The sequence below is a fragment of the Diorhabda carinulata genome, chromosome 7 (assembly GCF_026250575.1).
Source record: "Diorhabda carinulata isolate Delta chromosome 7, icDioCari1.1, whole genome shotgun sequence".
Classification (NCBI taxonomy): Eukaryota; Metazoa; Arthropoda; class Insecta; order Coleoptera; family Chrysomelidae; genus Diorhabda; species Diorhabda carinulata.
Window position 1 is genome coordinate 6,056,533 of NC_079466.1, and position 22,482 is coordinate 6,079,014.

A 22,482-nucleotide genomic window follows, 5' to 3' on the forward strand; every position below is an offset into this window, starting at 1 on the left:
CTCGTAAGCGAATTTTTTTTTATAATTTTTACCATGAATTTCCACAGAGTAAGAAGTATGAAATTTTTGATCATTTATTAAACACAATCGATATTTTTGCTAGTTATTCATAATAGATACGATTATATACATGTAATTTATTTATTTCAAATAACAGCTCTTATTAAAATGATGTAACCAATATCAAAAGACTCGAATATTTATTCAACACATTAAGATACATTAATTATAAAATGTTCATAAATGATATCGATCGTACTGCTTTGATGATACAGAATTCTTAGGTTTCTTCTATTTATTGACGTTCCGGAAAATCACGACTTTCGTCTAGTGGCTAGTAGATGGCTAGGCACAAGGATACCCGGCTGTATCCATAGCAACAACAGCTTCCAAAGGCAGCACACGTCGAACTTATAAGTTGCCGGCGATTTGGTTGTTCCCGTGTTCCGCAGTGAAGCAAAAACTTTGGTGAGTAGGGAAGGAGGAATAAGTTCGCGTATAGTGACTCGTTCTCGCGCTTTACTCGAAAATTGAACATTAACTGTCGTTGTGTTTTGGTATTTTAGGAGAAATGTCACTAAAAGTAAGCTGAATGTTTGCTTAAAATTATTCGTGCTAACACATTTTTTATATTTGAAAGTATATTTTTAACTTTTGTATAAAATTTCCTTGTTTTTATCGCATAGATGTATATTAAATTTTACGGTTTTGAAAATTTATAGTGTATTTATTTTTGCCGAAGCATGAAATTTTCTAACAGATGCGAAAGAATATTTTTAGGAACGCCAAAAATGCCATAAAACTAGTATTTGAAATCCACCAGCTGAATGATCAGCTGGCTATTTTATGATCTAACCAAACAACATACTTTATGAAAACGGTTAAAACAAAAATATTTACGTAATTCATCTCAATTTAAAATTAAATTCTCTTATATTTTATGCTTATGATATACTAAGTTTTTTTAAATACACATAAACATCGCATTTATTCATTTTAGGTAAAACACAGATAGACATTAATTTCTTGTCAGTAAAATAGATCACGTGCAATTTCTTTCAAAGAATAAAATACAACCTGTTGGCTCAATATTTGACAGATGTTGGTTTTCAAATTATTTGGGCACACCCCTCTATATTTTCAATGCTTAAATGAATATTACATTGTGTTGTTAAGAATAAACAAAAATAATCCAATACACAACACGTAAAACTCGTCGATATTTATTGTACAGAATGACATTTTCAGCAGCTGCTATAGACAATTCAAAACCATGTCCAAAGCCACGTCACCCTTATTCTTTTGGAGGACATTGAATAGCTTATTTGAAAATGACTGATAGCTCATATTAGGATAAGTGAATTACTAAAATGATCAATTTAGAATTATAAATTATGAAACCAACAATTTATTTCAGTCCTTTGAATTTTCTGGTCATTTTAATACACAAAATTAGAGTAGGTAAAAATGTAATCTCCACAAGCATAAAATATTTATAATAAATGATTAATTTAAGTAGCCCTTAACTTTCTTAGCAAGGATTCATCGATAGAAACTGTTATGTAAATTATATTAGTTAAAATATTTCTGTTTTTATAGTCCTGTGATAATTACGCACAGAATTGTTAGTGGAATGGTGGAAAATAGATTTATATTTATTTTTATTCATCGTAAAAGTTTTAAAAATTCCTGAAACAAACATTTTTTCCCATTATTTTTTAAAAACAATAATATTTAATTGAAGAAACTCATAAAATTTAATCATTTTGTCTTGTAATTGGTGACGTCACTAAATAGTAAACGTTTGATGACGTCGATTAATGTTATTTAATTCTCTTTTGTTTTGTTTTGACTATCAATGTATCAGTAATTCTCTTGAAGTTATGAATTATTTATTATAAAGCCATATTATTAATGAGCTTTTTATCGAAAATTTAAATCAAAAATTCAAAAACTTGATTTTAAATATGATGACCATTGAAAAAATCATATAGTAGTAATAGTACTGCAAGTCAACAATCAGGTGAGTCAAAATATGCTTCGTAGGCTTCACAGAGAATGTGAGGTTCCTTTGGATTATATTCTACATTTCGAACTTCAATAAATTAACCGCATACCTTATCTTAACATAAAAAATCGCGCTTTATGCCAAAAAAGACATTTTCTTTTCGTTTTTGTGCAAAGAGTCGTGTTATTTATAGATTCCAGAATTTTCAATGCACACTGCTGTCGAATCGAAATTCGAAATGCGATTTTATATGCAATTCTTGTAGTTCACGATGTTTGCATATCTAATATAAAATTATTCGTAATATTTTTCGTTATTCAACATCTGAATAACTCCATTGTCTTCACAACTTTTTTACTATAATTGAATCGACAAAAACACATTTTTAATAATTTGCATTAAGCCTTGAACACACGAGGGCATTAGACGACCTGTTGATTATGCGTTAGGAAAAAGTTGTACTGTACACATGACAGCGTTAGTCGCCGAGGTTTTGCTCAATCGACACCAATCAAATAACAGAGTTTAAAGAGTTAACTTGTGTTGGGTGAATGAAACCGTAAGCAAAGAAGATAGGGAAGGTGATGTATACATCCTCTAATAAATGAAAGACTATCCGTGGGTTCATTTATGACGTTTCATTAAAAACAGAAAGTTTCTTAATCAAACTAGTATGAATATAATTTTTTCAATTAAAGGTTATTTATCACCTTGTAAACAGGTAAAAATGGATGTGGTGTCACCTAAAGCAAAACTCGTTGTAACATTGAGGTATTTCCATTTTGAATTTACTATTAGAATAAGTCAAAGTTACATAAAATTTAGTTATACGAGGTCTGGCTATTAAATAACGAGACTGGTTACGAAAAAGGGTTATTTTGTAAAAATTATTTTACATTCGAATGCTCCCCTTCAATATACTCCCCTCCCCTCGCCACACATATTTCCATACGTTTTTTATATCGATTGAAGCAGTGCTAGAAATTTTTTTTTGATGCGGTCCCTTAGGAGCTCTGCCGTTTTTTGCTTTGACGCTTCCATCGGCTCAAATCGGGTCCATTTCAAAGCAGATATTTTTCTAACCTTTCAAGGAAATCTGAGCAGAACCGTTGTCGCAACAGCTTTTCGTCAGGAGTCAGATTTTTTGGTACCAACTTCGCGCAGACTTTTGTCATGTGTAATTCCTCGTTTACAGTTTTTCTAACCGTTTCTTTATCGGCGTTTACACCCTCGGCAACCATCTGGATTCTCATTTGACGATCTGCACGTACAATTTGGTTGATTTTGGTCACTGTTTCCGGAGTTGAAACAATCACAGGGCGACCTGGGCGCTTGTCATCTTCAGTGCTCTCTCGGCACTCATTAAAGCGCTTACACCACTCAAAAACACGGGCACGAGGTAGAGAATTGCCCCATAAGTCTCTTGTGATAATTTATAGTATTCCTTCGGAGTTTTTGATATTGATACGTTGCTCTTGTTTTTCACACGTCACACATGGTTTTCGATACGAGAAAAAAAAACGTTCGTGTTTTGGGACGTGCATAGACAAGATATCTAGATACCAAATGCACTACTCTTTTTTTACCCCATCCGTCTAGGGCGCCCTCTAGGCGCGCAGTCTCGTTATTTAATAGCTAGACCTCGTACACATTAAACAAAATTGGATTTGCCGGTGAAATTACACTATCGGTTGGCGAAAGGTCAAGCTGATTTAATAAGTGTGTCCATTGCTTCTTGGCTAATCAAACGAAACCAAACCTCACGACTGGTATAATCCTGTATCGATTGACGTTGTATTCACTGGACCCATAATAAAATGGACTGTAGAACTGGGAATGGTGAGAGGGATGACCCTGAGGAAGGGGGTGAAAGTGTAATATGGGATTTTTTGCGAATTCATCCATGTTCAGGTACCTTTTGTAGCTCCTTATACAACGACAAACAAAAGATCTTCATCTTCTTGGGCGGTTTTTGTTGCTTTTTGTTTTTTAAGATTAACACTTTTATTGACAACATACATAAACTGTTGGGCAACAGAATTGATATTTAACCATTTGTTCTCAGTTTTCTAACTGGTAGCACTGGTTCCAGCTGGAGCTGATTGTGAATCCTCGAATTTCATTTATTCTTTTACCGAACTGTTGCTTTCTACGCTGCAGATTTGAGCGCTTTTTGTTTCTTTAGGTCCCTTGTACGAGAAGTTGTATCTAATATGTCTCCACTTTTTCTGTAATGCATTTCATAAAAATAAATATAAATCATTTGACATTAACTAAATATTTTATTCAATTTAGCTTGAAATTCGCTATACCTAAAAAATAGCCGTTGGTCACATTTTAACTATCTCAAAAATAGAATGTTTAGCTATATGGAGTTCTCAAGCCTATATGTATTCCCTCTGTGATAGAAGAGAGGTCGAAGGAAATTACCAAAGAATTCGTAAACTACACAAACTTTCTTGTTGCTTAAAAGCAGTGGACGGAAAATACATAAGAATTATGCTACCTTCTGAAACCAGATCTCTTTATCATAACTAGAAAAATTTCTTCTCAACCATCGTTCTAGTTGTGTGTAAATGATTGGTTCCTGTGTGTTAATATTGGGGCATATGGCAGAAGTAATGATTTGTTAATATTTAAGGAATCGTTGTTTTACAAAAATCTATCTGGTGAAACATTTAACGTTCTGGCATCCACACCAATAATTGTATTCGATAAAATCTATCAAAACACATAATGTGTCCTTACGCAGAAAAGCAAGTTTCTAATGTAAAAAAGATAGTTTTGAATTTTGACATATTCCATAGACTTCTAAATGACGGAATACATTCCACTGAGTCAATTATTGAGGCCGTATTCTACAAAATAATGCTAAATGACGAGATAGGGTCAGGAAAGAAAATACTTGATATCAAACAGCATCTCAAATTATTAGTACAGGGTAAGTACCTCGAGCAAGTAAATACGCAAAACTGTGAGAGACAACACATAGCACAACACTTTGTTCACAAAGGGACACAATGCAATACCATATGGTGTTGGTGTATTTTGTAAATAACATTATTTCACAAGACTGATTAACTTTAACAAGGTTAGTTATGTCAGTTTCCAAAAAACAAGACGTCTTCCTAATTGTAATATTCAGTCTAGTACAATATAAAATTATGGTGTTGTTAGTTACCAAATGCTGTCTTCCGTTCCAACGTACTATGTTCACCACCAAAGGTGTCTATCAACTCCTTCCAAGCTAACTTTTTAACGTTCTGTTTTTGCAATCTGAACCCTCCATCTCTTGTGTTTCCGTTTTTTCAACTTTATAAGTATCTCTACATCAAATGCCCTGGCTTCTATTTTGAGAAAAAACTTGTTCGCGAAATACACAGTCAACAAAAGCGTGCGTTGTCTGATCATGTATACGTTGCAATGCCTACTCAACCTATGTGAACGGGGGTGGTCTCATGTTATCTCTTCACTTGATTAATTTACGTTTAGACTAACGCCCTTAAATTTCATGCCTTAATTAGATAAATAATTGAGGCATATAAAATACGGCTAAATGCAAACACATCAGACGATATACTTTATTCAAATAATTAAAACAGAAGTAACAGTCACAATAAGTGAAAAAAGGAAAAAATAGAAAAGAACCATAGAAAATATAGAGCAATAATTAAGAGACGTTGGAAAATTAAGAAAAGGAAACAAAATGTTTTTTATTTGGGTGAAACGTGGATAAATGCAAGATATTTTTAAAAAATAGTTTTGCAGTTTCAAATGCTTGTCTGTTACAGGCTTAATATTTCTAAATAGTAGTGGTTCATTGTGTTGAATTACCATTAGTATTATAGGAGGTAAATGATTTAATAATTAACGCTAGTTAGAATTTGCTCAACATTCTATCAAAGTCTGTCATGAACAAATGACAGCTGATGCTTTTGAGAAGTTTTTCAGTCAAATGATGGATTCCTTACAATAATAGTAATGGGTCAGTTACCATACAAAGGTAAAGGAACTGTTACCTAACGCTAAATGGAAGTAGCAAAAACTCTCCGATTGACTAATAAACAAAAAAGGTGGCGGAAGATGTTTTATTCCTAAAAGAATTGTTGCAGTTATGTAAATCACTTACGTTTAGACCAACGCCCTCATGTGTACAAGGCCAAACAGATCAGATGATATACTTCATTAAAAACGTTTTTGTGAGCTTTACATAGATTTATTTCATGACCATTGTGTTTTGAATTTCTATTTATTTAACGCCTAATATTATATCAATGTTGATATCAATCCCTGCAATAAACTGAATTCCAGAGTAAACAATTTATTTATTGGTATATTGATACAAAGGACAATTTATATACCTACATACGTATAGAAATTGGGTATAATTCAATTTATATTTTATTATGGAGAGGTATAATATATGGGAAAAAGTTAATTTATTATTCATACTTATTTATTTTGTTATTAAATCTTTTAGATTATTTCATTCATACAAATTAATACGCTATCTTTAACTCATGAAGTAATAACACATGGAAACCACTATTGTATTATAAAAATAGATTTTAAATTGATATTTCGATATTTGTATGCGATAATTTTCATGTTAGTTCGAAAATAATAATATCGGTCGACAGATTTTTTAATGAAAACATGATAAAATTAAACTTTTTCTCTTATTTTTATTAGAGACTAAAATAATGTTACTTTTTATATCCTTCGAAATTGCGTCTATAAGTGCCAACGAAAGGTCAATAGTCCAAATTTCGAACGACAAACTGTAAACTCCAAAACTGGAAGTGCTGACAGAAAACATAAAGGTATATCATATCAAGCCACCAAAAACTACCCCTTTTATTGTATAAATCGAATATCTCATCCAACCAGCGTGTGGACCCTAGTAATTAACATTATGATAGCAGGAACAATCGCAGACTTTGCCTACAAGATATTCAGTATCAAAGATATAACATCCCAAGCTCCAGTGGTTTCATCACCGTCAATCTAACGTTCTCTCTCTTTGAAACTTCCGCGAGAGGAGTTATTTCTGCTCATTTGACGACACATAAGAAGTTGCGAGCCTTGTATTTAACCGTATAAAAACATTATTGTTCCAAAGATGTTTCATTAATTATCGATCTTTCATTCATTTTGTAATCACTAAATTAATTAGTGATTACTCTCTCTTTTACAGAACGTAAAGTTTTAATTACAAAAAATTGAAACAAATTTTTTTATCTGTTCTTAATGCGTCAATTATGCATCAATGATTGGAAAATCATTGTGTTATTAATTTATTCTTGTTAAAATCTGATGAATTCTGGTGATATGAAAAATGGAACGAGTTTGTTCCATTTTAAAAAACTACCTCTCCATCACATTTATATGCAACTTTCCTAAATCTACTTATGTAATGACTAAGACGATTTACAATCTCGAATTTAATATTCTTAACATTATATACAGTAATGTACTCAGTTAACAGGAGTTAGGTTGATTTAAACTGTACAGATTTAGCTCTTGATCGCTTGGATATCAAAAATCCTGCTTATGTGTTTCTGTGTTTATCATTTTTTAATTTATATAAACTTACATCCCCTTCTTAATCAGTTCGAATACCTATTATTTTTTATCATCAGATTAACACAAAACTAGAAAATTGTACTTTCAAAATCTCATACATATTTCCAACTTCTATTTGACCACCTTAGGGGTAGAAAATCTAAAAATCATTTTTTTTTGGAAGATCATATTGTAAAGGGCTGTAAAGTTTCCAATCAGCAGATAGTGATATGCAAATTGTGAATTGTTTTGGTTAAAAATTAACATTTTAGTTTGTTTTATCTTGCTAGTATAACACGTAAAATTATTAGTTGTCAAATACTAAGCCATAAAAAGTGTTATTAACCAACTGAATTTGTGCAATAAAAATGCTAAAAATTAAATTTCTCTGTGCAATTACATCATGCATATGAAAACAGTTCAATTCCTAAGGAAGTGGTATTCGGCTTCAGTTAAAGTATATAAATAACTGGTACTAACATAAGGTGAACAATTAATATTAAATTGGACGTCACCAGCTTTTTAACGAACGAAGTTAAAAGAATCACCAGACACGATTCTCCAAATTAATATTCATTTCTGAGAACAATAAAAAAGGTTTCATCAAATAATAAATTCATTAAAAAGTAATAAAATTTGCATTAACTGCGCATCAAAGAAAGAACAAGGGATAAAATTAAAAACACAGATGGAAATTACTAAAGAATGAACGAGTGGGCATAACATAACTGGATATAAAATAGCTTGTGTTCTAGCATATACAAAATTTATATTTTCTAGAATAAAATAGTCATGCACAAATCTGTTCTATTCTGTTCGTTCTGTTCCCCAAAATAAATAGAAAATACGAATTCACACGTAAATAAGCATACAAAATTTGCTTGAAATAAAAGGAAATTATGAAAGATATTTGAAATTTTTTTGAGCACTATTTATTAGAAGCAAAATTAAAAAGATATAAGAAACCGTGTCACCATCAAATTTACTTTGATTTCAATCATAATAAGGTGTTGTAGAATGTAGAAAGAGAATAGAATCGAAACGGAGATTTTCTTGAATTTCCTGATACGAGTAGGAGGTCCACAACAAATGACTATTGAGCCACAATAAGTAAACAAAGGAATATTCAAATTATTTGAAGAAAAATATAACAGGCCGAACGGCATGTTACCATAGACTATTATGAAACAACAAATAGAAAGAAAAGTACAATTACATTCTTTATAAACAAATATACTTACTTTGGAAAAACTTGTATTAGACATTAATGAAAACGACACTTTGTTAAACTTTGGAAGAGACAAATTGAGAAAAACTTGATAAGAATTAGACTTTGATTGGGAAAGAACTATAGAAAATATAGAGCAATACTTGAGAGATATTAGAAAAACAATAAAAGAAGAAAAAATGTTTTTTATTTGGGTGAAACATGAATAAGTGAAGGACATTTTCTAAAAAAAGTTTTGCATAAATGCTCTTCAGTTTGTTTACTGGCTCAAAATTTCCAAATAGTAGTTGTTCAATTACGTTTAATAATAATAACGTAGGAGATAAATGATTCATTAATCGCTCAAAATTCTACTAAATAATGCCAAAAACAAATGACAGTAAATGTTTTTAAGAAATTTTCTGTCAAATGATAGATTCCTTACAGACTTATTATGTAATAGTTAGCTTACTGCCATGGTAGATGTTTTATTCATAAAAGAGTTATTGAAGTTACGTAAACAACATTTATCATAATTTAAGAAGAATAATGTAGATGAAATAGTAAAGGATCATAGAATTAAATGTTTCGATTACCACTTTGTAATTGGGACGACGATTCACCAGGTAAACATTTCAAGATATTTTATAGCAGAGAAAAAAATGCTGGAATCATTATATATTAAAAGAGTAAACAATAGAACCAATTATTTTTCTCTGAGAAGTGAGAAAACTTATAATGAGGTGGCCACATTGGGAGTAAAAGAATTTATTTAAGTATGTACTTTTGTATTTGTATTAACCCATTAAAGCCCAAGTTATTTTGTTTGAGAAAAATTATTGTTTATAAATTTATTTATTCGTATTGTCCCCCTTATAACGCTTTACAAGAAAATCCGTCGTCATGAGCTCTATAAAGGACGGTTTCATTTGAAAATGCTGGACTAATGTAAAGTGTAATCATTTACAAATGATTTTTTTGTAACTTGTGTTTATACATTTATTATTTACAAATTATCTTGAGTTAAAATAGCAAATTTTATTTATAATTTTATTAAAATACTTTAGAAATAATGTTATACGAAAAGTAACGTTATACTTTCAGCAATACTCGTTCACTGGGAAGTTTATGATAGCCTGAGGAAATAAGGAATCAAAAAAAATTTTTGATTTCGACAATTGTAACGCAGTAGTTGTGTTTTATCTTCACTTCCTTTACGTAGCAATTTGTTTCTACCACTATAAGTTCAAAGATTTCATCAGTAAATAGCTGCTCAAATTTGTCAACTGGACTTGAATCTACCGAGATAGTCTTTACTTGCTCCAAACAATCATTCCCTGTATTTGCGCTTTCCTGTGCAGTATACTTAGGATTTATATTTATCCAATTTATGTGTAATTTTAGCGTTATAATTTTTCTCCTCGCCATTTTGTTAAGATCAATTTCAATGGATGCTGTAATATCTGAGACAATCGATAAAGATAATTCTTCTTCATCAAAGTTTTCTTCGTTCGTTCATTCATCTATTTCAGGGGGCAAAGCAATTATATTCGCCTTAATTTCTTCGGAAAGTAAATATTAATGAGTTTTATAAACCTTTGACTACTTCTTCGATTTTTATGTAATAAAAGGAAATGATTTCATAAAAATTTGGTTGTGTGTATGTTCATTATTGAATTTTGGTCATGGTCATGCTAAATCCAGTAAAAATTTAGAGAAAAACTATCAGAATTTACTTTTTCTCAGTCTTACACTCACAATTATACTGTTTGACGCGCGTTTTGATAACCAAGTTATCGTCTTCAGAGAAGCGTTCGAATTCGTCATTTATATATAACAAGCTGGTTTGAGGTAGAATTGGAAATGAAAACAATTTTAGATTTACTATGAACCTCTATGTAAATTGGAGAGCATTGTATTCCATTTTTTTTTATTTAAAGCAAGCAAAAACGATATTCAACGAAATAGTTTAGTCATTTTGAAAGAAGATTGGTAACTTAGGACCAAATGCAGACAGACTATATTTTCTCTGAGTTCCAAGAATACTTCAAATTCCTCAGACAAGGTGAAGGTATTTGTAAATAATGAAGAAACATATGTCAGGAATTTCTTGAGATGATTATGTAGGGGGCGATCGAAGAAAAAGGAGTCATTGGTAGAAACATTCCTGGTTGAATAGTATAAGGGATTGGATGAACCTAGATTACTATTTGTTTTTCAAAGATGTTCAAGATAAAAGGGAGTATGCCAGATATCAGTAAATGAAGAATAAAACGATAAGAGCTTCATAAATAGTTCAACTACAACATAGGTATAGGAATTTCGACAATAATCTACTAAACTAAAAAAATGTGCCACTTTTTCTTCTTCTCCTAAAAGTATGGTTGAAATGTTTCGATTCGGAATCGCATGTAGAAAGTTTTTGGAAAAACTGAGGGCCGCTCGCAAAAATTGCAAAAGTGAAACAATTAACTGGTGTTTGTACAAAAACAGTTAATAACTCAAAAAGTATGTATTTTTCGAATGAAGTTTTTTGACAAAACTATACTAAAATTTCACGTATATTTGAAAAATGTATTAATATACAGGGTGCTCCATTCAAAATAACAAAGTTACAGTCGAATTCAGTAGAACAGGAAGTTTTGAAAATATCTTCATTGAAAAAATCGAATCCAAAAACCCAAACGAACAAATTTTCATGAATGATTCTACTATAAGTATTTTGTTGTTGTATTCAACAAAGTTACGTTTTTTACATTATAAATATGGTTCGGAAGTGTTTTATAATTTTTTTACAAAGTGAGGCTTGAAGAAAAATTTTGTAAAAACTGTAATTACACCTGAAACAGAAATTTCCGAATTCTAAAAAGGGATTATTTATTGGTCCACAAATACATGAATACATGAAGGGTACAAACATTGAAAGAAAGCTGGTTGATCTGGATAAAATCGTCTGGAAATGTTTTGTGTCCAAAATTTCCCATGAAGCGGACAATTACAAAGACTTAATCAAAAAGATTGTAATTTCATACAAAGCTTTGCAATGTATTATGTCTTTAAAAACAAATATCCTGCACTTTCATCTGGATTTCTTCCCCGAGAATTTGGGTGCTATGAGTGAGATTTCCTTAATAGAAAAGCGCTACCCAGGAAAAAAAGACAGTTTACTGTTGGATACTTAAGTGGGACCTACTAGATATCAAATATTCACGAAAATCATAGGTGAAGATAAAAGAAGATCTCAGTAATAGATATGCGATATGTTCAATGCAATAACTCAATCATTTGAGAAGAAAACATTAAAGAAACTGGTCACATTGAAAATATTCAAAATGCGGGTCGTCCAATTAGAAAATGTAGAATTGTGGATGTTGTATTATTGAAGATAATCTTCATAATAGGCCGCGTTAAATTGCAGCGATAGGTTCGTATGATGAAAAATGGAAAGTACCATCCGTTGAAAATTCAACTATATCAAGATTTGGAGTTTGGAAATATACGATTGATCTTTGGAACAATTTGCGATGAAGCACATCAATTTTTTGATTATATTTTTGTTTACACAATGAAACAAAAACAACCATCTGATGAAAAATTATTTACATTCTTAACGCATTTCTTCAAAAACTTACCTCAATCAAATTTTTGGTAGAAGGAGAAAAAGTTTTGACCTAGAAAACACTTGTTGACTAGACTGTAAAATAATTTCGATTCGTAATTCTTACAAAGATTGATGGCGCTTATTTAAAAAATATTTTCGTGACAACTTATTTTTGGCCTCAATTAGGTAAAATTGCAGAATTTCAATGTAGGTCAAGTATCGCCTGGTAAATATAAATAAAATATATAAGGCCCAAAATTGTTATCTGCGCATGATCTTTGGTGTAGGCAACGGAGAATTCCGCATACAAATTGGTTGAGATTTATCGTTTTATTATGGAAAACAGAACGAATCCCCATTTTCTCGTAATAAACCGTATTATGGTATTCAACGATACGCCATCACATGGTACTCATAAACCTAATTTATTTTCATATATCATCTCGTCGCGGTTGAAATTTTTGCGATATTTTTTGTAATTGAAATATATGCTTGATAAGATCAAGAATAAATTAATTCACTTTAAATATAGACAACTTATCATTACTAAAAAGTAGTACTCAAAATGTCGTTAAACATGTTAAATTTTGATAGACTTCTTATTGTATAATCTTTGTTGATTTGTTTTTGTGTCATTGATACACGTAAAAACGTGAATTTATTATCATAACATTCATTTCCGTTTTTAGACATAACCAATTTATACTTTCACTTCACTTTCACTGATAAATCTTGACAATCTTTTCTACTTACTTTAGTACATCCACTATTGACCTTCTTCTTTTTCGGGAGACATGCATAAAGAAACACATTATCGTTAGGGCTCTGTCTATAGTATTATCCAAATTCATTATTCGTCGATATATTCATAGCTTGATTGTCCTCTTATAGGGATGGAATACAAACGGCACTTTATTGTATTGTAATGCTTTTCTCATTTATTTGTACGATTTCTATCCGTGCGGTGAATTAATACACTGTCCCTTACGTTCTTAATTTATTTAAACACTATAAACTAAACTAATTTATAATAATTCACTTATCAGTATCACTTAACTAACTTGACTAATTTTTTTGAATTCTTTGATTACTTTACTGCTAAACTGAACTAAACTGCTTTACATAAACTCTTTAGATATCCAAAAATATTTTTCCAAAGATTTGGAAAAATAAAAAAACAAAACAAATAAATAAATAGGCCTTTCTAGAAATTATTTAAAAGAAACAATGTAAATAAACCGCTGGCTATAGAAAGTTATATAAAAACAAAGATCAAACGAATTCCGGGTATTTTATCAAATGCGGCGCCTTCGCCGATATTTGAATTCTACTCTATCCAAGTAGGACCACCTCCAGGGCGGAAATGAGTTCGTAACAGTATCTTTGATTGCAGTAAGAAAATAAAAGTTAGAATGGAATCCTCCCATATTGCACATACTATGTACTACCACCTCTATATTCACAATTATATTATCTTTTGCTAATTTCGAACATTTATCATCTTCAGGCACCACAGGTGAACTGTTTACCATGTAATACCTCAGTTTAAAGCTTTAATACTGAATTTAGTGACGGCATAATTGGTCCATTATTATTTTAACGGAGTATAAAAAAATTCTCAATCTAAATCGTTATTTAATCAACTATAATTTTTACTAAAAAAAGGACAAAGCCAAAAAACTACCCAAATCACAACGCTCTTATCTAACGTCAATTAAAGTTTTGTCAGATACATTAAATTTAAGGTAAAAAAGTTTTGTAAGAAAACCTGACGCATGCCGATCTATCAGCCAATGAACAGTGAGTAAAATTAATAAGAAAATTAGAGAAACCTGTTCATGTTACAAATCTTTAAAATGCAATGGACCAAAAGTATAAGAAAAAGTGAAACTTGTACTGGGCGATAATCTTCATAATATAAGGTTGGCAACTAAGTATTTTCGCTTTTTACTGGTAGAGAGCCTTGCATATTTTTTGAATAACTTATGTTAGTGCTGTACTTTGCCGTTTGCCACGTGAAATTTATCACATTGACTATTAGTTGTGGGTTAATTTTAAATTGAGTGCAGAAACGAACATTTTCGGCATATTTTACTCTTTTAATTCCGTATAAGGAAAGAAAGCTGCTGCTGTTCTCAAAGAAATATGTGGGGTTTATGATAGGTGATGAGAAGGTGGTATTATGGAATCCCATAATAAAATTGGAACTTAAAGCGGCATCTAGTGTTCAGAAACAGAAGCGTGATACTCATCCACGGGCGAAGCCACACAGGAATCTACATATCCAACGGCTTGCTTATAGTTGAATAATTTGAGGTTACGCGAACAAACGAAAACGCAACTTTTTAAGTGGCCGAATGATTGCATAGTTTATGTTAGTTATAAGTGAGTTTTTCGGGTCTCCCTTTGTCCATCACCAATATTGTGTGTTGGTAGTGGCAGTTAAATTTATAATTCTTTCACAGGTCTTAGAAGTAAGAATTTTTTTCACCTACTTATGTGCTGTTGCTAATATGGAACCCCATACATGGCGGAAATACGGAACTGGGTTCCATATTACCTACCATAGTTCGATTTCGTGAAGCTAGTATGTTAATATATTTTTCAGTTCTAATCAAGATGCCTAGAAAACAACTAGCGAAAAAAAAATAAATGTACGAGAAATACTTGGGACAAGGACAATATGGCAAAGGCTGTGCGAATGGTGCGGGCAGGAAATATGGGACTAAAAAGAGACGTGAAACAGTTTAAAGTGCCAAAAACAACTCTTCAGAGGTACGTGCATGAAACCGATTTTCCGGCGGAACAAGTTGTTCGGAAGAAATTAGGACGGAAACCAGCTCACCTTGAAGAACAGTTGGTTCAGTATTTGCTTGTAATGGAAAGCAAATACTACGGCTTAACTTGACGTGACGTAAAAAGTCTAGCGTATCAGTTGGCTGTACGGAATGAAATTAAGCATCCATTTGGCGGAAAAGGAGAAGCGGGACGAGCTTGGTTGGATCACTTTCTGAAGCGCCATGAGCGGACGTTGGCTATTCGTAAACCCACCGGAACGTCATATGCGAGGGCAAGTGGCTTTAATCGTGAATCTGTAAACAATTTTTTTGAAATGCTAGAAGCAGAATATGATAGAAGAAATATGCTGCTGATCGTATCTACATGTAGACAAAACGGGACTGTCCATAGTTCGAAGCAAAATTCCGCTCAAAGGCAAACGGCAGATTGGAGCACTCACAGCTGCAGGAAGGGATTCCCTGATGACAATGAGAGGTGCACCAGTTGGATCTATAGGTAAGTGTCATTCTTTAGGATGGGTGCAAGGCAATTTATTTACAGACTGGTTCAAACATCAAACATACTAGGCCTTCGGAAGAATCTCTTGTTTTGTTGTTACGAGACGGCCACTATTCTCACACAAGAACTTGGAAATTATTGAGCTGGCTCGAGAAAACCATGTCACTATTGTGTGCTTGCCTCCTCACTCTACACACAAGTTACAACCATTGGACAAGACTTTCATGGGAGCCTTGAAATCTCATTACAGTGAGGAAATTCGAATGTGGCTGTGCCAGAACGAACGTCGTTTAGCAGATATAGCAGAACTTTTCGGAAATGTTTATGTTAAATGCCAGACTGCAAGTATAGCAATTAATGGTTTTTCCAAGACAGGGATCTATCCTTGAAGCATTGCCCAACGGTCGCAACAGCACAATTGCCGAAACACCTACATACGACGTATATCCTTCTTCTATATCTGAAAAGGAATTAGGAAAAAAATTCCGCACTGGCAAATTTCAGATCAGCGATGTCGACTTAGTAGAAGCCGGACCTAGTTCAAGACCAGACACCGGGCATGCCTCGACACCAGACAGAAGGAATTCCAAACAAAACTTGATAACTGCCTTTGACATTTCTCCGCCTCCGCAGCCGAAAAGAAAAATGTCAAAAAGAGGCAGGGAAGCTACGTCATCAGCAGCCTCCAATCAAGTTTAGGGCTTGGTAATGGAGGTCATAAAAAGCCACAAGGTCGGAAACATGTTATAAAGGGCTCGAGACCTAGCAGCAAGAAACCTTTCCGCAAGAAACCCAAGACAAATGACAGTGAATCTTCAGATTCAGTCGAGGACAGCCTTTCCATCGTGTCTTCCGATTCCTCCGCCGTTGTCGACAGGTCTGTTTAAGTGTTACCTGATGCAAGAGATGATGCAGCCTGCATTTTTTGCGAGGCCAAGTATTCGGAGGACAGAAGTGGTGAACTATGGATCCGTTGTCAAATGTGCAAAATGTGGGCGCATGCTGAGTGCTTAGACGGGGGCAATAAAGACTTTTATATTTGCGATTTCTGTCGTTAATTTCACTTAAAACATGTTTTTTCTTTTATTTTCAAGTGTATATGAATTCAAGAAATATCTTCACTTAGATTAAAGAGAGAGTTTTTTTATTGGGGTTCCATATTACCAACACATTTTTACCTGTAGCTAGTTCCGAGTTTTTTGCAGAACGTGTGCGGTATCAAAAAGTTACGTGTGGTATTGACATTTTCATTTTATATATTTATACTGGACACAATTGAGATGTGTCCCTTCAAATTTCAGGTAAACAGCGTACATAATTATGATTCTGGAACGTAATTTCAAATAGTGGTTCCATATTACTACCTTGCTTAACAGAGTGTACGTGTCAGAATTGGTATAAAAAATTCCGTTCTGGAGATTTTTTCCTCAAAGATGAGCAACGTTCTGGTTAGCCTACTGAAGTTGATGAGGACCAAATTAAAGTCATGTTCGACAGGTTGCGAAGAGGTTACATGTACCGCACACAACAATTGAAAAACACTTTAAATGTCATGTGCTAGTTAAGAAGCTTTATATTTGGGTATATGACGAATTGAAAGAAATTAATTTAACACAAAGAACCAAAATTTGCGAAATACACCTTAAACGAAATGAAGATGATCCCTTCCTGAAAAGAATCATCACTGGTGATGAAAAATGGGCCCTGTACAGTAATATACAGAAAACGATCATGGTGTAAACACGATGAGCCAGCAAAAACCACATCGAAAGCTGAAAAACAACAAAAAAAGCTCATGCTGACAGTTTGGTGGGATAACAAAGTTATTGTGTTTTTTGAGCTGCTTACAAGGAACAAAAAAATCCATTCTGATATTTACTGGCAACAAATAATGAAACTAGACAAAGCAATCAAAGAAAACCGGCAAGAGTTGTCAAATCGGAAAGGTTTAGTGCTCTATCATGATAATGCAAGGCCTCAGACGTCTTTGACAACTTGTGGGAAACTATTGGACCTTGGCTGGGAAGTAATAAATACTACATCCCCCAAAAAGCCCTGATCTGTCACCATCTAATTATCATTTATTTCCAAGTTTGCAGAATTCTTTGAATGGTCAAACTTTTACAAATGACGATGACCTTGCACTTAGTTCAGTTTTTTGCTGATAAGAACCAGAAAATTATGAGCGCGGAATCATGAAGCCGAAGGAAAGATGGCAAAAGGTCATTAATCAAAATGGAAAATATATAATTGATTAAAAACTATTATTTGTTAAAAAAGTGTTTTATTCCATACTACATAACCAAATTAACTTTGTCGCCAACAAATTATAGTTACTTTACAACAAATTATAGCATTTCTCAATAATGGGTAGTACGTATTTTGAACTACGAACAAAATTCAGATACATCAAGAATTTAACGATGAAGCAATTTTATGACATTTTTCAGAATGAATTCCACGTTTTATTAAACAAACTATGTTTTCTAACAGACTACTACTGGCCTAAATAATTCAGTAAGTTTCCAAAATTGTATATTGGAGAGAGGATAATCCCTGCTGGATGAATGAACGTCATACTCAACACCGTAAAAAAATCAATGTCTCGGCAAGCATAATTGATGACCCAAACCACGAAATATAAATTACTTGTAGGAAATACGTAGCGACGAAGTTATGGCATTATGAGCAATTAATTTAGCTGTAATTTTGCAGTTCGCTTAATGTAAAATCATTTTCTGGAAAAATTAAATCAATTTTCTGAAGGAGCATCTATCAATTAAATATGATAATGCTGAATACATTATTAAAAAACTTTCAAATCAGGTACTAGAGGGTTCAAATTTCAATTTTCGCGCACTTTTACAAACAATCCATTTCATGATTTTTATGAAAAATAAATTGTTGGAAAAATAATAAATTTGTTTCATAATATAGTCATGCTCTGTAAATTATTACGTGAAACTTCATCTTTGACCTCGACAAATCGAATATTCTACAAAACTCACACTATTTTTAGTTTCAAATCTCAAGCACGGTCGTGACACAATGAATGTGTAAGCTCTATTGAATTTTTTAATGAGATTCATTTCTTTAAATCTCGCTTTTGTCAAATGTGCCACAAAGAGGAAGTATATTCAGATGAAAATACCTTTATTAGTGCTGTTCCCCGCGAATTTTCAACAAAAAAAGTTTAGGTTGAGAAAATTTGAATAGTATAGGATTCCAAAAATGTATTAATCACAAAAGGAATATTGGGATTTTTTTATTACAAATGTTAAGTGGGAATTTAGAGGTCAAAATAAAACCATTAGTTTCTATACACATAGTACTGTGAATTTCACCGATTCAAAATATTTCTAGATTTTTAAATACTTTCCACAGTTTTACGGATACTTCAATAGCATATGAAATTACGTATTAAAGTAGACATCATTCATGACTGGTTGATGTACTTCACGAGGAGATGCTTGTGCAGATGTCAACCCTTCTTCTAGATAATTGAATTTGGTGGATATAATTTTCATTGAAATCCATTAAAATGAGATAAAATTACCTTTGTTTACTTCTCTGACGTTGACCAAATTCGGGGAAACTGTTTGAATTTACTATAAAGGTATCAGCATGTTAAGAAATCAATTCAATTCTTAAGAAATATCTGATAAGAGCAAACTCTAATATAATAAACCCAAATACGTCGTGAAAATTATTTATTTCGATAATACATATTTAACATAATCATCTACCACAATATTATTCAAATAGCATCTATTATAGTGTAGAGGAGCGTAGTCCTATTGCAATATTATTTCCAAATGACCGATTAGATTATATTCCAAAATTTAAAAGATTTACGGTTCTATTCCATGTTGCAACATATTCAGATTCACCGCACTAGTTGAATCAGTATTTGAAAAGTTATGGAAAACTCTGTGGTTTCCTACAATACCCGCCGAAACATTAACTTTCTTGGAAACTGAGTATATGTTTCACGAAACATATGAGGAGATATGTACTCCAAAACTTCATATTCTGTATATTTCCATACACATTTACATTTGAATCGAAACTACTACGTTTGAGACTACTAAAATTTGTTTTCCAACATTATATGAACTATAATTTAACTGATATCGATTTGTTAAAGAAGTACGATCTACTATTACTCCTGCTATTTTCGTTCCTCATGATAAATCTCAAATGTAGCGAAAATTTACTGGAATAATTCCTTGAAACGGGGTGATTGGGAAACCTCTTATTGAAGATATATTTTGCTGCATAAATATTTTGTCTAGTTAAAGCAAGTATTAGGATCGCTACCATTTAATCACCTAAGGCACGTATCATATTGCTTCTTATAACACTTAAACGTCGGTTCACGATATCTTGACAATTTATTAGACGAACAAAAATTTAAAAATTACGAAATATACAGTTAAACGTTCAATTAGTTAACACAAATTATTGAAACTGGAAATTATAAAAACGTCCAAATTTATACAAAGGCAGATCTTTAATTTTAAATTTTAAGATTAACTGATTCAATTCATCACAGTTTTGTTTTTTGAAGAGTCTCCAAAACTATACTAAACTAAATTATTAGCCACAATCACCTTGTGATGTAATCTTTGATAAAAATATGTATCTATGTAAATACAGGTCATGTACACTGCAACTTAAATGATCTATAAATTTCCCTTTTCTACACTCCCAGGTGTAACGCTCTGGAGTTCCCTAGTCTCTCACTCACTTGGAGAGAATGTAGGTAGAGGTTTCGTCTTCTACATAGCAGAATCTGTATGTGAATCTTAATATATTTAATAGTTCTTTTTTTGATATAGGTTTCCATAAGTATGTTTCTCTGTTTCAACCCCTGTAGTTTTTTTTGACAAATAAGTCATATATCAAATAGTAATCTTTACAACCCTTAATATTCTGTTTCCTGTCACTAGTTTTTTTATGAATGATCCCAAAAACGAGACGAATCTATTGTCTCGTTGATTATTATTTTTTATTTCTTATTTTGTATGTTTTCTTTTCAATTTATTATTATAATTTTTTTAATGCCCACTTGCATAATAAGATACCGATCTCTTAATTTCGTGATATTAATCTTCCTACAATATTTTCCTTATTTATTAAGGAATGTATCACGTATTGCGATAGTGATTGATTTTGTTTCATTTGATTTCTTTGGTTTTCTTTCTTATTCGCATCGGTATGGGTAGTAACGGAAGATCCTTAGATCGTCTTATACTGATCTACGCTACTCTATGAACATTCGCTAAAAAATTTATAACACAACGTTGCTTTTGATGTGAGTTACTCATTGTTATGACACTACTAACAACATGTAGGTATTTATCAATATAGTTTGTATTTAAATAAAAACTAATCAAGATAAAAATAACTATTTCACTCCAGCTGTTATAAATACCACAACCAAAAGGTCTGTATACACTTCCTACATTATTCTAGTCATTGTAACTATGTTATGATGTTTATTTTGATACGTTTCATAAAATAGAAATGTGGATGAACCGTAAACCTATAAAAGTGAATAATAATAGTCAATGATGAGGAAACGTTATAAAAATGACCACACTGTAAAATATACAAGTGGTAATGATGGCAGTTCATGAATTTATATAGCCCATTTCCAGGTTATTTGTCGCTTGGAAATGAACGAGAAATTCTATAAAAGTTGAAGGAAGTAACATCACATCTAACCATGGTTGTTTGTAAACAACTTTTCCACTTTTATTAAATTCGCGAACAAATGGAATTGCTAGACTTGATGACTGGAAATTTTTATAGTAAAGATGAATAATAATTTTAGATCTGTCATTGACCGATTTTCGCGTTTTGAAAATCAATAATCTACAAAAGTCTGCAAAAGGAATTGTAGTTATTCTTGATAAGGAAGGAGTTGTTTTTACAAAAAGTTTTCACCCAAAATGCAAATCTGGCATTAGAATTGTGTACATCCTGGATAACTTTTCAACTTCAAAAAGAGTTCACTATTATATGAAATAGGGATTAGGTTCAATACCTAAGTGAACCTACTGAATTGACGTATATCTGTAATCATTGTCGTTCTAGACCACAATGCAATTAGGCAAATATCTGATTAGCCCCTCTGAACAGACGATATGAGGCATGTGGTTTCCAACCTCACAACGAAAAGACATTTTTTTCCATTTTTCAATAGTCTCCTATCAAGTCTATACACTTAGTCCAGCGATTCTTACTTTTCTAAATAATATTTCCTGCCTTTCTCCTCAAAATAGATTTACTGTGGGTGGTCAACCAATTCTAACTGCAATTTTGAAAATAGAAATTACCGAGGTGTTGTCTCCATAGAAAACTACTTTCTTTTCCTTCAAACGGAGTAGCTTTTTGCAATTTCTTTCTGTATTTTATCTAGCGGTTGATACTCTGCTTTTGTTTCACCTTTTTGAAGATAGTCTATCAACACAATCTCAATGCCTTTTTGAATCAGGTTCGCTCTTCGTAATACACTGTCGTGTGGTTTTTCTATTTTAGGAGTGTAGTGGTGAATCTGGTTTTCATCTACAGCGAGGAAAAAAATCCAACTCATGTTGCACGGATGGCTTCGCATGCATAATTTTCGCGTCAGTATATAGCAAATGCGTTCTTCTAATATGCCGATAGTGTTTTCTATTTCTCTAACCTTAATCTGACGAAGATTGTTCGTAACCATTTAGTGAACTTTTTCGATGATATAGTTGATTGTTGCAGAATTTGGTCGTCGTGACCACTCGTCAGTCAAACCGATACGTC

General features: G+C 32.2%; 1 protein-coding gene across 2 annotated transcripts in view; it reads left to right on the forward strand.

Annotated features, from left to right (window-relative positions):
* Positions 1-400: 400 nt before the first annotated feature.
* Positions 401-22,482, forward strand: part of LOC130896169 (diacylglycerol kinase 1) — a 324,802-nt gene continuing 302,720 nt past the window's right edge. The window contains exon 1 of one of the 2 annotated variants that reach the window (XM_057804080.1): positions 401-583. The gene's annotated coding sequence lies outside the window, so the exon portion shown is untranslated. The remainder of the gene's footprint in view (positions 584-22,482) is intronic. The other variant, XM_057804081.1, reaches the window with a different exon arrangement.